Source organism: Haliaeetus albicilla, chromosome 18 (genome assembly GCF_947461875.1).
Source record: "Haliaeetus albicilla chromosome 18, bHalAlb1.1, whole genome shotgun sequence".
Taxonomy (NCBI): domain Eukaryota; kingdom Metazoa; phylum Chordata; class Aves; order Accipitriformes; family Accipitridae; genus Haliaeetus; species Haliaeetus albicilla.
In genome coordinates, this window is record NC_091500.1 from 18705656 (window position 1) to 18722307 (window position 16652).

The 16652-nt window shown below is 41.6% G+C and overlaps 1 long non-coding RNA gene across 1 annotated transcript; it reads left to right on the forward strand.

The window, feature by feature from the left end:
* The first annotated feature begins 129 nt into the window (after positions 1–129).
* On the forward strand, positions 130–2861 carry LOC138689723 (uncharacterized). Its single transcript, XR_011328628.1, has 2 exons — positions 130–516; positions 663–2861. It is a non-coding gene; the product is annotated as an uncharacterized lncRNA (long non-coding RNA).
* Positions 2862–16652: the final 13791 nt, after the last annotated feature.

Below are 16652 nucleotides of genomic sequence, written 5' to 3' on the forward strand. Positions count from 1 at the left end.
GCGGGGCCGGGCGGCCGGTGCCGTCCTCGCCGCCTTCCCGCCGCGCCGGGCTCCGCCGCCTGCGCCTCCGCCGCGGGTGCGCGGGGCGGCCCTCGCCGGGGGACAGCGCCTCCCGCCGCGCGGCCGCGGTGGTCGGCGGCGCGGGGCCGCCCGCGGCCCTCTGCCCCGCCGGGGCCGGGCCGGGGCCGTGAACCCCCGGAGGAAGGCGCCGGGCGCCTCGGTTCCCTGCCCCCCGCCACCCCCCCCCGCGCTCCCCCGGGCTCGTCTCGGTGGCTCGTCGGTAGCGGACGGGGCTGCGGGGCCGCAGGGCAGGGCCTGGCACGCTCCTGGGGCGGGGGGGGGGATCCGGTTGCCCGCGGCTGCGGAAGGTGCGGCGGCGGCGGCCCCCGCCTGCCGAGCGGTGCTGCCCGCTGCTCCTCGGGGCCGGGCCAGGGCGGGCGGCCTGCCCGGGGCGGGGGGGAGGCCCCCCTGCCGCCACCCCCCGTTCCCCGGGAAGGCGCGGGCTGCCCGCAGGAGGTGAGCTGAAAAAAGGGAGGTCATCGCACCCACCTGGAGGCGTTTCCCGCGTGGTGCAGGCAGAGGATAAAGGCGGTTTCTCCTAAGTAAGGGGTGAAAACTTACAGAGTCCGTCTAACAGTGCTGATTTTTTGTTTGTTTTCCAGAAAGCATCCAGTTATTCAACAGTGTTGTGATTATTGGAAAACGCCGGTAGCGGATCCAGCTATTCCGGATAATCCCATGTTTGTTTTCATTGCAGAATTTATGAAATCCAAAGCCGACGGTCTACTCATCTGTGGTCATTTTGCTTTGCAAAACGTGTGCTGAAAATGAATTCGCATACTGTTCTGTGGGTCCCTTTGTGTTTTTCTAGCTACCGTTTACAGTTATTAGCAAGACAAAAGTTTAATAAGTTTTGTGATGGTTGCTGGCTGGATGCAGACGTGATGACAGGGAGAGGGATGAGCCCTGGCACAGCCTCTCCTCTGTCAGAGTGCATCCTATGAACTGGTGCTAATGGGGCAGCAGGTCCCGTGGTAACATCATCCTCTAATTAGCACAGTGGTTCATTTTCCTCGGACCACAGCAAAATTGCTGTTTGGATGGTGTGACTATGATATCACAGGGCTGCAGAGTGACTAGCACTATTACAGGAACAAAAAAAAAAGTCACCTCTTCTAGCTTTATGGATACATCAGGGATACCAGGTCTCAGCTGCGCTTGTCAGGAGTCAGGAGGAGTTTGAAGTAGACGAGAGGCAGATACGTAGTATCGTGTGGCTTCCCCTGCCTGACCCCAGCTGGATGTACAGAGTAGAGGGAAAGGAAAGGGCATAGCTTAAGAAGGTTCAGTTACTTCATTGTAAAGATGGATTTTCAGAAATGCTGCTCTGCCTCTCCATGAGTGCCCCCAGGAGGAATTTTTCCTCTGAGGCTTGCTGCCACCTCTCTCTCCTTGTGATTGCACCTGGTGGTACAATCTAGCCCCATAATAATGTTTATCCTTTGAAAGATAGGAGGTAAAATGGAAAATTTGCCTGGCAGGGCTCTCAACCTGTCATGAGATGTTACAATTTAGAGAAACCACATGAGGAAAGGGTGCAGTACCTTTGGGAGTGCCCAAGTTCATGCCACAGCTGTGGTCAGCTGTTGTCTCTCTGAGGATGGCTGTTGGCAGGGCAGGGCATTCCTTCCGAGAGGGCTGCGAGTTTGGCACTTTCTGCTCCGTCTGGGTGAGGACTCGCTCAGATCGGGCACGCTGTAGGGCCACCTGTGTCGCAAGGGTTTCAGGAAGGGTGAGAGTGTATTTCTCACAGTGATGGCGTGGACAGGAGTCCCTGGAGATATGTAGCTGGGTGGCTGCCTCCAGGGAAGGCAGCTTTACTGCTGCTGGGACTCTTACTAAAACGATACCAGGATACCAAGTGTCTCAGTTAATCCTGTTTCTTAGTATTTTTCTGTAAATACCAGTATTCAGATTACAAAAAAAAAATTTGCCTGTGAGAAATTCTGATGTTTTTACATGCGTTTTGAATCCAGATAGAAGTAATGGTGCAGTGTTGCAAAATTAAACACGTCAAAATGTTTTAATTTGTCATTGGTGTTTCAGCTTTTATGGGAGATTTCATTATGTCATATAATTGCATAAAATTCAATGTGATGAAAGGAAAATTGAATGTTTCCTCAATTTCCCGTGAAATGAAACAAAACAATGAATTTTCATAAAATACTGTTATTTTGTTGAATCATCATTTTCCAACAGCCATGAACTATTTTGGAAAATTTTCAGTCAATTGCAATGGAAACCATATAATCAATATTGATAAGACATTCTGATGACTAGGACTCCATCCACCAGGGTGACAGAATCTGACATTTAACACATTAGGATCAGGAGAGATCATTTTTAATAAAGCTTTGGTGTAGATTGAAGCTGCTGTCGTTACAACAGACTTTGGGATGTTTCTTCTCCTTCATGTGTGTCCCTGTGAAGAAGCGTATTAATACTGTGGGCATCACATAACTTCTGTAAATCCCATTTTTTCTATTTTTTTCTGGTATATCTCATTTTCTGAAGTGTCTTGGCAGCATTTCAATTTTTCCTCAAAGTGATATTTTAAATATAAACAGCATTACTGTTTTCTCATGCTTGTTAATGTTATGTTCTGATTGTTTTTTGTTTTATTTTGAAGGGTAGTGCTAGGAAGATAATGAAGCTGAAAACAGACTGATAAATAATAGCCACACTCAAGAAAAAATTATCCTGAGGATTTTAGAAATCTGATTAAGACATGTGCATGAATAAGTAGATATTACTGTTAAAATGAAATAATTTACCGTTCTAAAAGCAGTTCAATAATTGTATGTGTGCGTGCGTGTATATTCCTATTACAGCGCAGCAGTTAGAGCTAACAGCCCACTACTCGTTCTTTTGGAATTCAAATGAATAATCATCTTTCCATTATCTAGGTCAATAGAAGGCTGGGCTACCCCAGAAAGTGGGAGAACACAGGTGAAATGGGATTCACTAGAAAGCTTAAAGTTTACCCCCTTGGATGGAGGCTGGTTTTGCGGGTCTGCGTCTACACTGGGCTTCCTTCCTAGTGCTCCAGTTTGGCGGGGGGTGGAGGGGAATGGGATGTGTTATCCTGAGTGCCGTGTAGTGTGAATATATAATGCCAGTGAAAGCACTGAAGTCTCTGAATCAAGAAGCTGGCGAGATGCCTCCAAAGGCCTCAAGGTAGCCAGCAGAAAATGCTTCATGCAGGAACGCGGGCCCTCTGAATGCGGTCCTATGTACTTACGTCTGTCCCCATCAGTGCTTGAAAAGGTGAAGTGATCCATCTTTTTAAGAGACTGACCTCATGCTGTTCTTGCAAGATTTTGACTACCAAACAAGAGTTAAATATGGGCAAAAAAAGTTGTTGTTGAAGAAACTGTTTTAGAAAAAGCGGAGGATATTCCCGCTCCTTACAGTGCCTGCTCTCTGTGTTAGATTTAAGTAAACTGAAAGCCAAGATTTTTACTGTGCTAGCTCTGATGACAAATAATACTATGAGTGCAGTGTTCTTTCAGTTATTTATTTCATGCCTGTTCTGAATTGTGCTGCAGACTTTTGTCTGGAGAGCCCAAAATGACTTTGCATGGGGAACGTGTGGGAAAACTGGAGTTACGCACCTTCTGCAAGGTGTGAAAAGTGGTTTCAATCTCAAGCTGTAGATTCAAAATGGAGGAAGAAAGAATTACGGTGTCAAGAGAGTTTTGTCTTAATGGGAAACATGTGATGAATTCTGAACGGAGGGGTCACACCTGAGGTTAGATCACAGACACATTTCCTAGGGATCTTTTCTGCAATAAACATAAATTCCTTGAGTCTCACATTCACAAGGCAAAAATAAGCTGTGGTCTTACCTTGTGTTAGCTAACATAGGGTAAAATAGTGAAAAGGCACACCAGCTGTGCTTTTTAAGATTTGGTGAATCTACCCTTCCCTAGAGTTTTTATCTTAAGCTGCTAATTCACATGAAAAATTCAACTTCCTTGTCGTCACTAGGAAAATAGCATCCTCTCCTGTCTTTTCAGCTACTGTACGCTAGCTACTGCGCGCCCTTGGAGTTGAGAGTGTGTAAGACTGGCTTCCACAAAGCCTTTGTTTTGAAAATGAAAGTACGTAAGTGCCCGCAGCTGACACATGTAACAACTGAATTTTGGATTGAGAGGTGAAGTGCAGTCATTTAACCGAAATAGAGTAATCATTCGAGAGGATAACCTAGTTTAGTAAAAATCCAGAAGAACTCAATTTACATCCAATTTGAATCTAAATGTAGACAAAGGTATCCAGACGTACTTAACCTTGATTTTGTGTGCCGAAATCTTTTTTTCGCCAAAAGTACGTGCGTCAGATACAGCGGTGCCGAGGGCAGCACGGGGGGTGGTTTGCTGGCTGGCCAGGGCGGAGTGTAGCACCTTTCCGGGCGGTGCAGCACGCTGCTGCTGGAGGAGTCCAGCTGGAGCTCAGAGAAGCTGTCAGTGGGAGCAGGAGCAGCTCCTGCTAGCCCACCTCCTGCCAGAGCTGAGTATTCAACTTATTCGTCAGCTGAGGTACAACTCCCGGTCATTAACAGAAACCTGACAAAAGAGCTGCCTTTGAACTGCTCGTAGGTAGCTCCAGAAATGATGTTTGACCACTGTTTGTAAAAACATGATCAGCAAAGACATCTTGAGACAAAGAGGTTGTGTACGTTGATTGAAACAATCCAGGAGTTAAAAATTGAGCAGAAAGTAACCTTATTCTTGCAGCTATGTTCTATGTCCAAGTCTGGCATCCTGGAGTGTGTTATTGCTCCACCATCCTCCCCTAAGGTATCTTTGGACGACAGCGCTGTCTCACTGGCCCGATATGGATGGGCCATTTCCTCTCAGCCCCAACACACAGATCTTGCACAAGGAGATGTTTTAAGACACCAAGATGTATCACCATTTTTCATAATATCATCCTGATTGGAAAGTACAACTTACCAAAAAAAATTCCAAATGTGTTCTCTGGGCATCATGTACACTGCAAAGCCATTTTATGCTCTAAGAAGCAGCATAAAAAGTAGTGTTGGGATGTTCCACGTACATTGCAAACCCCCAAGAATTTTTGTTTGCAAGACAAAATGCTTTTTTTCTTCCTGGTTGTGAGACTAAAACCCATCTCTGCAAGTCAGGCGGGGTCCCTTCCATCCCACAGATCATTGTAATACTAGTAGTCCTGTTTGGCAGATAATTTCCTCAGCCACTTGTGTGTAACCCTATTGATTTGAACGTCTGCCCCCAGCAACACCTGTGCAAATTCACGGATGGCACTGGGATTGCACAGATGCCATGGAGGGCATATTCTGGCATACAGGATATTTATTACTGGTGGTGATGCATGAGATGGAAGGGATCCAGGACTCAGGCTGAGTTTGTGCAGCTGGCAGTTAGAAATTTACTTGCAAACTGAGCTCACTGGGTAGGAAAATCAGTGTGATAATGAATCCAGAGCCCCCAGTGCCATTTTTACCAAATCACTTTTTAGGGCAGGAGAACAATTTAGAAGAGATGTGTCTCTTATTAAAAGTATCTGAAAATTATAGTTGAAAAAAAGTGAAGGGAATCCCATAAGAGATTATATTGCATTTATTTGATATCAGAAATGGCTGTTTCTAAGCTTGTTTAAATGGAATGTTTACTTGTTTGTACTGAAAACTTGAAATGTGTAAATTCAATGTGTGAATTTAACACAAGAATTTAATTTTAGCTTAATTTTAATTAAATATTCAGTAGCCAGTTACATGAAATTAAAAAGAAAACAATTATTTTTAACAGGTTTTATGTTGATTAATATGAAATCTTCCACAAAATTCAAAACAATTCAAAGTGACAGTTTATTCATAATACTATACACTTATATTGTTGGCCTATAGACATTGAAATCCATAGCGTTTTAGCAGGTCTCAGGAAAAAGTGTTGTATCTTGAACCAATTATAGACCATCTCTGGTTAAATTGCAGAGCCAGTTCACTTAGTATGGGTAATTTGATGTTGTAAAGTATTTGTCGGTACCCTAGGGTAGTTTCTTAGGGCACACAGGTTTCACTGTATAATATTTCACACTCACATGTGTGCCAGTTAACCTGCTTAGGTGGAGACTATTTACGACTCATTTAGGATTTGTTACATTATGTACTTAATTTATGCAATATGCTTAAAGCTTCTCTTTACCAAGTCTAGGATGATAATCATAGTTATTGCATTGGATTTGCTTGTTTGGGGTTTTTTTTGGAGGGGGGAAGTCTATTTAGTCCAGCAGGCTTCTTACAGAATGTGAAAATTTAGCAAGGACATGACAAAAATGCATAACAGAATGTATGCATTAGACATCATACCAATATGCCCATTAGAGATATAAAGCATGTTCACAGTTGAATAGATGCAGACACACAGATTTATCATTTACCTTTTCCTTCCTCCTAAAGAACAGTGGAGGGCTGCAGCTGGCCTCACCCTCACTTACAACCAAATAACATTTGAACCTATAAAATGGACACGGGGTGTGTTCGTTGGCTCTGCTGCCTTGAAGGAGGCAGCAACACGACCTGCAGGAAAGACACTTACCGAGTCTCGTGTCCCACCTGCTCGCCTGATTGGGATCTGCTGACCAGCCGCCCTTTGTATATACTGTTAGAGAGCAAGTGAAAAGCTGCTCCGCAGCATATGTCTGAAAGATTTTTAACTTAGAGGACTCACATAGTGAGCAGGATTCTGCAAAATTCTGCAGAAGTTTTACTAAGAAGGGCCTTGCCCTAGATGCCACCTAGTCCCATGTCTTTTCCTAATCCCAAAGTTGAAGATACCCAAGGGCATGGCCATCATGAGATCAGCCAGGAGTCGCCCACCAGGGAACAACTCAGAGGTGTGTGTTAGCCAGGCTTTCTCATCTGCGAGCTGTGAAAGCATTGCGTGTGATGTGCGAAGCCCAGGCCGATGAGCTCGGCGGTGTGCGTGCTGCCTTTGTGCAAGGTAATCTTCTTCTTAGATAGCTGTGGAGCTCCATAGTGTGGCCAGGAACTACTTGGAGCATCGAGTCAGCACATCTGCCAGGTGCCCTGGCTGTGTTCCCATCCGAGCTACCTCTGCCTGCTTTTGGTGGAGCTCAGCTTGGAAAAGCTGGGGATGCGGGCTTCTTGGGCTGCCCTGGCTTCTCCCTCCAGGCAGGCTTCTCTCACTGGCAGTCCTGAGCTTGGGCTTGCGCTGGCAAAATCCGAGTGAGAGAAGTGCAACAGCTGTACAGTGGAAATGGAATTAGAGCTTCATTACTGAACAAAGCAGCAAACCACATAATATTGCTATTGGTTGTATATACTTAGAGAAAAAAGGTTATATGGAGATCTTTACAAAGCTCTTTATGTCCTTGTTTTGTTATGTCCATGTAAATCTTTCTATTACCATTGTTTCAAAAAGAAATAAATTTAACAAATGTTTCATTGCCTATTTTTTTTTCCAAATGGAAAACAAACAAACAAACTTCCTAGTTATAAATAATATCAGCAGTCACAAGAAATTGTACAGTAGCTAAACAATGAAGGCACATAGAAATGCTGTTTGTTTTATTTCTACACAAAGCCCCGCTGAATTCACAGGAATGAATTAAATATGCTGAGTGTGACTGGAACTCTGGGAAAGCAACACTTCAGTTAATACTGGTTTTAATTTTCCGTTTTTATTAATTCGTTGTAAATTTGGATAATAACTTTAAAATAAAAGCCACTATGGAACTACAAATGTATATGCATATAAAAGTACATTACTAATTCCTATGAAAATCACCTTGTGTTCTTTCAGTTTCTAAAAGAATATCCAGCAATATTACTAAATATTCACCAAAAATAGGTAACTGCAAAAAACCAGCATACCATTCCCTCTAATAACCCTTGCTTTGTAGTAAAAATGGGAAACATTTACTTATTCCATCCACTATTTCTTATTTATGATTATGCTAGGAGGTTCCAGGTGCATACAAAACCCTCACTGTACGAGTCATTTAATGATGGTGGAGAACACATTCATTTGGAAAAGATTCTTCACCTTAAACCAAAAGCCCAAACTGTCCGTCTTTCTCCCTCCTCTTTCCCTTAGCCTTCCCTTACGTTGCAAACCGTACACTGTTAGTATTACCACCACCAAGATATTCAATAACATTAGAGGCTTGAAGGTTTCCTGATGCTTTATTACACAATGATGAAAATATCATAACGCCACTAACTTCATCAAATCAGGCATTTCATTACAGCATCCTGCAAGTATAGAAAACTGATTGTCTTGTGTCAGCATGGCCCGAATCCAGTTCTTGCATACAAGACATGGTTACTAATGATCTTTGTAAGTCAGCTGAGACTTGATCCTATTTTTTCAGTTTTGCTGCACTAGGAATTGTATGTCAGAGCAGCAAATAGAAAGAGTTTATTACAGCTTATCATATAGTTTGTTTGACAAAATGGTCAATCAATAATAAACCAGAAATTAATAATTAATTGTACTTGCAATTTGCACAGCAGTTGATATCTCACAACAAGGCGAAGTCTGAGGTAAGGAATTTTTATCAGCCTTTTATAGAAGGGAGCTGCAGTTTTGGGGTTCTCCCTGCACCATCAGTACTAGTCAGAAAAGGATGGCACAGGGAGCTAGAAACCTCTTCCCGATTTCTGTTTTCTGCTTTACCTGGAAGGACCTGATTTATCCGGCTGGCTGTGCAACCCAGAGGAATATCTGTGCTGCCAGTTAAGCAGTGTATGGAGGGAACCATTTTTTAAGCACAGACCTGCCTCAAATCCTGAGTGCATGCCCAAAACCATCATTCAGGTACAAACTTAGTCCAGTATATTCCTCACCTTGCAGGGTAAATTCACTATAAAGAATCATATCTCGTGAATAAAATTTACAGAGGTCTGCTCAACCCCTTCTGCATACCGTTGCATCTCCTTTCTTCTTCGCTTCCCAAACTGCAAGAGAAGAAAGGGGGCAGCTGACCAGCTGCACACACGTTCAGAGTGCTCTCCAAGCTCTTCGTTTGGCAATTTAGGCATAAACAAACCAAAGCAGGAAAGGAAGATCTGAGCCAGTGCTAAGATAATTTATCTATGGCTACACAATGAGCCTGGCAGAACAGGAATACCCTGAAATCCTCCCCATTACAGTCCTATGGACTCTTCACCACACAGTCTTGAGACTAAATGAGTAAGTATGCTGAGAAATCACGTCTGAAAAGACAGCTTCTACAATGCAATTGCTCCCATTTGGGGCCAGGGTAAAGATCAGAATTGGAGCCAACTCAAGGAGCAAGATATATGAAATGGAAGCATGCTTTTTTTTGCATGTGAACAGTTTTCTCTTGAAACAGGTAATTATTTGGGAGAACCATCTACTTCTATTCTCAATCAGAAGAAAAAAAAAAGTTTGTCATGTTGTTCCATTTCTGTGTTATTCTGGTAATGTATTTTAGTGACTATGCATTTCTGATTATTCAGAATTGCTTCACAGAGAGATTGAATTTACATTTTATCTAGACAACAGTCTTACCCAGAAAGATCTTTTTCATTTCAGTGCTAGTTTGAAAATCCATTATTTGGTGTTCATCGCATACAGGTTTTCATTTCCAGCAAGATTGCTGTGGCAGAAGAAATATAGACAAACTCAATGGCTTCACTAAGTATGAGTTTTCTTGTAATATAGAAAAAAGCCTTTCTAGTTTCCACGAGCACTGAGCTTGGAAAATGTGGGCCCGATTCTGGAAAATATTGTTTGCTTTCGGGGAGCAGTTTAGCATGCTCGCTTTCCACTTGGAATCTGCCTCTCTCCTACCTAGGCCCCTCCTGGCTTTCAGATCAGCTAATATTGGCTCCCCTGAGAAAACAAAATAATTCTGTATTTAAATCTAGGATTCTGAATCAACCGGAAGTGCTGGTCCTCCAGCTCCTACTCAGTGTAATCTCAGTGATGAGAGCTGCTTTGTCAGCATTGATCCTCATCAGGTCCTTCAACTAATACTCAAGAGTTAAAGTTATTTCAAAAATAAAATTTTCTTGCTGTAGGAAAGAGAGCACAGGTATTTCAATTTGAAAGTAAGTGATAGCACTTTCTGTCAACTATTCTATTTGAAACAGACCTTTAAATTAAATCAACAAGAAATGTGAATTTTAAGTTTATTCATATTCTCTTTATTGAGATTTTCTCATTTCTAACGCTAATTTCTCACTGCTGTTGAAAGTGATGTTTTTCCCGTAACTTTATGATTTTGACCAAGTTGCATATTTCTGGATTTTGCTTTGAGAAGAAAATGTCAATCATTTGTATTACCCAACAATATTAATTGGTGCCCAGTTGTACAACACTCCAGCTCATTTTGGAGACCACACTAGTGTTGCTATTAGGCATTTTAATGGTAAGCTAAGGAGGAAAGAGAGGGGAATCAGGACCTGATGCACATGGTGAAGAGGGTGAGGAGAAAAGGTGCAACATGGAAAGAGGGAGGGAAATGCAGAGCTTGAAATGTGCAGAAATAGGAGTTAATTGTCATATTCCACTGAAAAGCACTGATTTTTTATAACACGGCACTGAGCAGATATAAATCACATTGATAACATTTACTGTATATAGTTTGTTGTTTCTGATCATTGTGCCAAGCTTCCTGTTAGCATCAGCAAGATGACTGATGTAGACTTCAGGGAGTATGAGAAGCACACAGATAGCTGGGCCATATGCTGCAATTCCCAGGGGAATGCAGTCCGCTCTTCATATTGGGTTTGGCACTTAAAGGCTGGAAACTAGAGGAGGGAAAAAACCCTGAAGCACAGTGAACTGCCATAAGCTGGTCCCATCTTACCTCTGCTCTTAATACAAAAGGTTTCTTAACTGTAATGAAAAAAAAACCCTGTTCAAAATGTGTAAACCCCACAAAGGGTCTGAGCCACAGTTACTTGCCCCTTTGGAAGGCACAGGCATAAAGCAGTGTCTCACAGCATTTCACTGCAATGTTGTCTTCAGGCTTAATCTGGTAGTGAAATGCTTAAGCAAATAGTTACAAGAAAATGAGTTCTTAGGGCAGCTCCAATGTCACCTCCATGTGCAAGATAAGGTTAGCAATTGCCCTCCTTTTTTAAGTGAAGACATTCTACAGCTCAAATACGAAGTTAAATTGTGAAAGCTTCAGCACAGGGCATAAGTACTTATATTTACACAAAGACAATGTACTGTTTTGAAATACATGACTTTCTAGTGGCTTCCCCACCCCCCAAAAAAAGAAAAAAAAAAAAAAAAGAGTCCTTTTTATACTTCCAGTCCTGCTTTTCCTGGTTGTGGGCACTTGCTGACAAGGAATGAAATCTATCACTCTCTCTTTCCAGAAATGCCCCCCCCCCCCCCCCCCGCCCTTCTCTCTACTCTTGACAACAACAGCACAGAAGAGTGCAGCCTTAAAACAAAATTTTCTACAGTGTGTCATGTTGCTGCTGAAATTTAATGATATTCAGGGCTAGGAGAAAAGAGCAGCTGCCCTCCAGGTGGTGTTCCATAAATGCTCCCCAGAACCCAGCAGGAAGCTGTATAAGTTCAATTCAGTGAAGCAAATTCAATCATTTGCCCCTTTGTAAATGGAGCATAAGCAAAAAAAAGAAAAAAATTTCTTTGAAGGATCCTAACACAACAACTACACGTACCTAAAAACTCACAAACACATTTTTTTTTGCTGGCGCCGCTGTATTTCAGATAAGCTTAATAGGATCTTACCAGCAGCAATTTCACTTTGGAGCACTGTGGAAAAGGCATAAGAAATTCCCATAAATATCCAATATTTGTTTCACGCAAAACTCAACAATTAGTGGTGACTAAAATGCTATAAGGTTAAGAAGTTGTCTTCCTAAGGCTTTTTTATAAACATTAAACAGCTTTTCCAAGGCATTAACTTTTTGTGACAAACATAATTAGTGCAGCATTATTTGATTAAGTATGAAGACTGTTGTGGATTTGCAGTTCAAGTTATTATTATTTTGTTGTAGACTCTACCTGCAAATTAGAAGTACAGTAGTAAACCTTCTGAGCCACAGCTCCTTTTAATACTAATTACTGTATTAGTGCCTAAGATTCATTGTTATCCTGCACAGCCACCGTCACAATTTACAACTGGCTTTATTAATACGTTATTCAAAATGATATGCAACCATCTTGTTACAGTAGTCTGCCTGGACTATTTAGATATAAGTGAATGACAGTATTTTTACCTTAAAGTATTTTTGCAGGTTTGAACTTCACCTTGTAAACAACATGAAAGTGAATGTTTTTCTTCTAATTTGCTGAACATTTGGCCTGATCTGCTTTTTATCTTGAACATGTATGAAATATATTAGAAAGTGATAAAAGACATTTTCTGTCCTCATGCAACTAAATAACTAAAAAAAATAAACAGCTTGGATTTGAAAATAGGAATTTGGCAAATGATTAATACATTATCTCTTGTGGCACTTTGAGGGGAAAAATTGCAGAGCTGAAATTCTGTGTACTGGAAACCTGCTGAATTTCACAGTGCATTTTCTGTTGGTAGTGTTTTAGAAAGGCTTTCAAATTCACCGAATGTATATATGGAGAGGAAGCAGCTGGATTAACCTGATATCAAATTAATGATCCACTTTCAAAGAGTGCTTTTAGGAAGGAAGAAGGCCTGGTTTCATATCATGAAAGGCCATTCAAGGTCTCAAAACCTGGTTTTGGGGGTTTTTTTGAGTGGCACTGCATTATGATGGCAAACCACAAAATCTGTAGTCCAGTTCTTGAAACCGTGTTTTCTTTATGGACTATTACGCTGTCAAAACTCTACTTTTATAAGGTGCCCAAGTATGAATTTATACAACAATAAAATTTCTAAAGAAGCCATAAATGTCTAAGGGATAAGTAATGATTGTTATCACAAAAGTATGCATACCAGAGTATATATTTAACGAATCCGCTCACTTTCCTTTACCAAATCAATAGTCATATATTTTCACAGCCCTTTTTTCATGCTGCACTATTTTGCAATAACATTAACTCTGCTAGCCAAACAACCAGACACCAAATTCAAACTCTCGCAGGGTATGCGCAGACTGCCAAATTGCTTGCTGAGCTCCGGCTCCCGCTCAGGCCCAGGGTCCCCCAGCACACCCAGAGCGAGCAACCAATGACCCCAGCAAAGCGGGAGGATGGTGCGACTGGTTCAGACTGAGCTTCCCATCGCCACAGCCTCAAGCCAAGTGCCTTAGTAATTCACATCCGTTCAGCTTGAGTCACAAAGATGGTACAGGATGGTACCATTGGATGCTCGGACGTATTTGTGTAGGCTGGAGCATGTACGTGTGGAGCAGTCACAGAGCCCCATCCAGCACAGCTACAGGGATGCTGCGGTAAAGAGAGGTGTCAGAGACAGGGACACTTTCATTACCTCTTTTGCAATAATGCTCACCTGGGGTTGTAGTAACCTTACTTGATGGAGAGAAAGTTTCAACCCTTTCTCTGAATTCCCCTATCTTTTTTTTTCTTTTCACCAATTTATTTCCTATTTGCATGTTGAGTACATAAGAACATACACTACTTCTGGGGTTTTTTTTAGGAATTCCCTGTTGCAAAGCACACAGAAAGTTGCCAACTAGTGGGCATGTTATCCAGCCCAAAATTGTTTCTGTAGTTGCTGGGCCATAGGGTTTCCCTTACCTCTGATGCTGGGAAAAGAGCCCTGTTCTCAAAAGAATATTTCTGAGACTGTCATAGAAATCACAAGTTTTCTAAATTAAATGGAAAATATTTCTCCAAGTAGCTGAGAACACTAAGAACAACTGTTTGAGCATTAAAGCTATGAACTGATAACTTTGATACAAAATTCATGATCATTGAACCAAATACAGTCTTCTCCTACAAATTGTTTTCTTAGAAGATGAACAGCACTTACAAGGAGCAGGAATTAATACTTGATAGGCTCTGTACCTCTTTGCTTATGAAATTGAGAACCTATCATAACCCCCACTGAAAAAACACTGCAGTTTAGTATCTGCTCCCCTAAATTTTCCATCTTTATTGCATAAAATTTGTAGATATATGTCCAGTTTGAGCCTTCCCCTAGTAGGAAGAGGAAAAAGGCAGAACTGTTTAACGTAGTAAGTAATGTAGTCTGAATACAAAGATGTGAGCTGTGGCTCTATCTGTGTAGCTGTATTAATTTCTGTGGAACAATTCCTAATTTTAACCATTTTTCAGGAAAACACAATGCTTTGAGTGTTTTGAGGGTTTTTTTCTGTGTTATCTAGGAAAGCATATGCTCAAAATAGGAATAGGCCCTGGTAGAGGTATAAGAAAGTAACTGTCTTTTGAAAAGTGTTTTAAAACTCTGAAAGCTAAGCATCAAAAGTAGAGTTGGTCAAGCAATATTATTTTCTGAACCAAAAATTGCATAAATGTTAGCATTTGAGGAATTTGTGATTTGGCCAGGAAACATTCCACTTATCTGCAATTTTTTAGTATTTGCTAACTTTTTTTGCTTATATGGCATTCCTGACTGAATTGCATGCTGTTCAGACTCTCTGGGATGGTCAGCTGATCATTTTTTATACTGCTTGACTGTGTGACTAAAGCTGCAGTTGGACGTCTGTGGGTAAAATACACAGAATTTTTTTTCCTTGTGAAGCAGCTTTGCATTGTTTAATAGACTTTAATAGAAAGTGCTTCGATTCCCATTTTTTCCCCTCCCACGAAATCATTCATTCTGCTACTCCCAGCATCGGTGCAGGATATGGAGACAGTGTGTGAAAAGCAAGGGACTATTTATATCAACACCTCTCCAAGCAGCTCTTCAAACCAGCGTGCAGAGCTAAGTACGCCTCTTTCTTTTGACCTTATGCACCCTGCGCTGGCTCTCTCAGCCTTACCTGCAATCAGAGTACCTGACCCTCCACATCCTGATGGGTCACAGGTATTTCCTTCCACATGGAATCTGAAGGGTACTTCTAATTCTAGTAGCTGAACAACAGTTTTTCCTGGTGGATTTCAACAACGAAGTTGTATTGATATAGCTTTTTTTTTTTTCAAATTAGTCTACTCTTTTTTTTTCTTCCCCCATTGATTTGTTGCCATTTGACAGTCTAAAGAGAATTATTAAGCCTATCCTATTTTCTTAGTTTTTACTGCAAATGTTATCCTGTTTTGCTTACTGTTATTTAAAAGGTTGCATGAAGCCAAATATATTTTACACTAAATAATAGTTCTGAATAATTGATATGTTAAAACATGTCACCCAAAATACTCACAGAATTCCAAGCAAAGAAATGTCATATCATTTGTCTGAAACAATGCAATTTCAATGTAACTTGTCTGAATTCCTCTGTTGATTTTAGAAATGGCTCTCATACCTGGCTACATTTGCTGATATTCTCTTCCTGAGGGTCAGGTTATTCAGACTACAAACACTTGTTCCCTGCAGTTTTTGGATTCCAGTGTCAAGACAAGTCATAAACAGAGAAAAATCTCATTACATTTGGAAAGTGAACATTGTAGAGACCCGTTTGCCTTTTGCACCATTTTATAATATAATCCATTGCATCCTTTGTCACACCTAACAAATGAAAATGCCGTTAAATGACCTTTTAATATGTCCTTTTTTCCCATTTTATTTAAATTGAATTTAGTGAGCAGGGTGCAGATAGTAGGCTGAGAGGGCAATAGTAAGAGGGGACAAAATGCTAGTCCCTGTGAAATCAGTGGCAAAGATTCAGTTACACAAACAGGAGCTCGAGCAGGAACAGGAGAAAACATGAGCGTGGTAGCTACCATCTCCAGAGATCTCCACGGATGTGTGCTGCTCTCAGGAGATCTTCCTGCAATCCACACAATGACTAAGGGCTTCTTGGTCTGAAATCTGAGCAGATGTTGAATGCCCTATTCCTCCACCACCTGCCATAGGGGGTGTCACTCCTGTGCCAGAGGCTGTGGTGAAGGGCACATCCCGGCTGCTCTCCAGGCTGCCAGACCTTGGCTTTCTGTGTGGTCAGTGGAAAGAGAACACGACCGTGTCCCTTACGGTAGATACTCTGACTAATTTAGAACAGATAAAGATACACAAGTCCAGAGATTTAAGTATGGCCCTTCCCTTTAAAAACAGTGGTTTGGTTTGAATTTCCGTACCTTTTCTGTAGCACCAAATCTCTAAGTGTAGAGAACGACTGCACTCCTGAGCCTCTCTTGCAAGGAGGAGAAGACCCAGTTACATGCTGTGCAGCTCTTTTCCAACATTAACATAGAAACAGAGTGGACAGGCTCATTTTCACCTGTAACCTACAAGGCAAGTACCAAGGAGTTCCAGGTTTTCAGGCGTGAGAAAATATTTTGGTTTTTAAAATATGACACCATGACTTAATAGGTAAACAAAACAAATCTCCAATACTGAATTTTCCTATTGAAAACATCGGTTAACAATTCAAATGTCTTCTCTCTGATTTTAAAAAGACTTTCTGAAGCCAGTATGACCTATATTTTTGATAGATAGATAGATAGAAAACTATGGATTTACAAATAAAGATTTTGTACATATATCTAAGTATGTACTCAGTAAAGGCATTT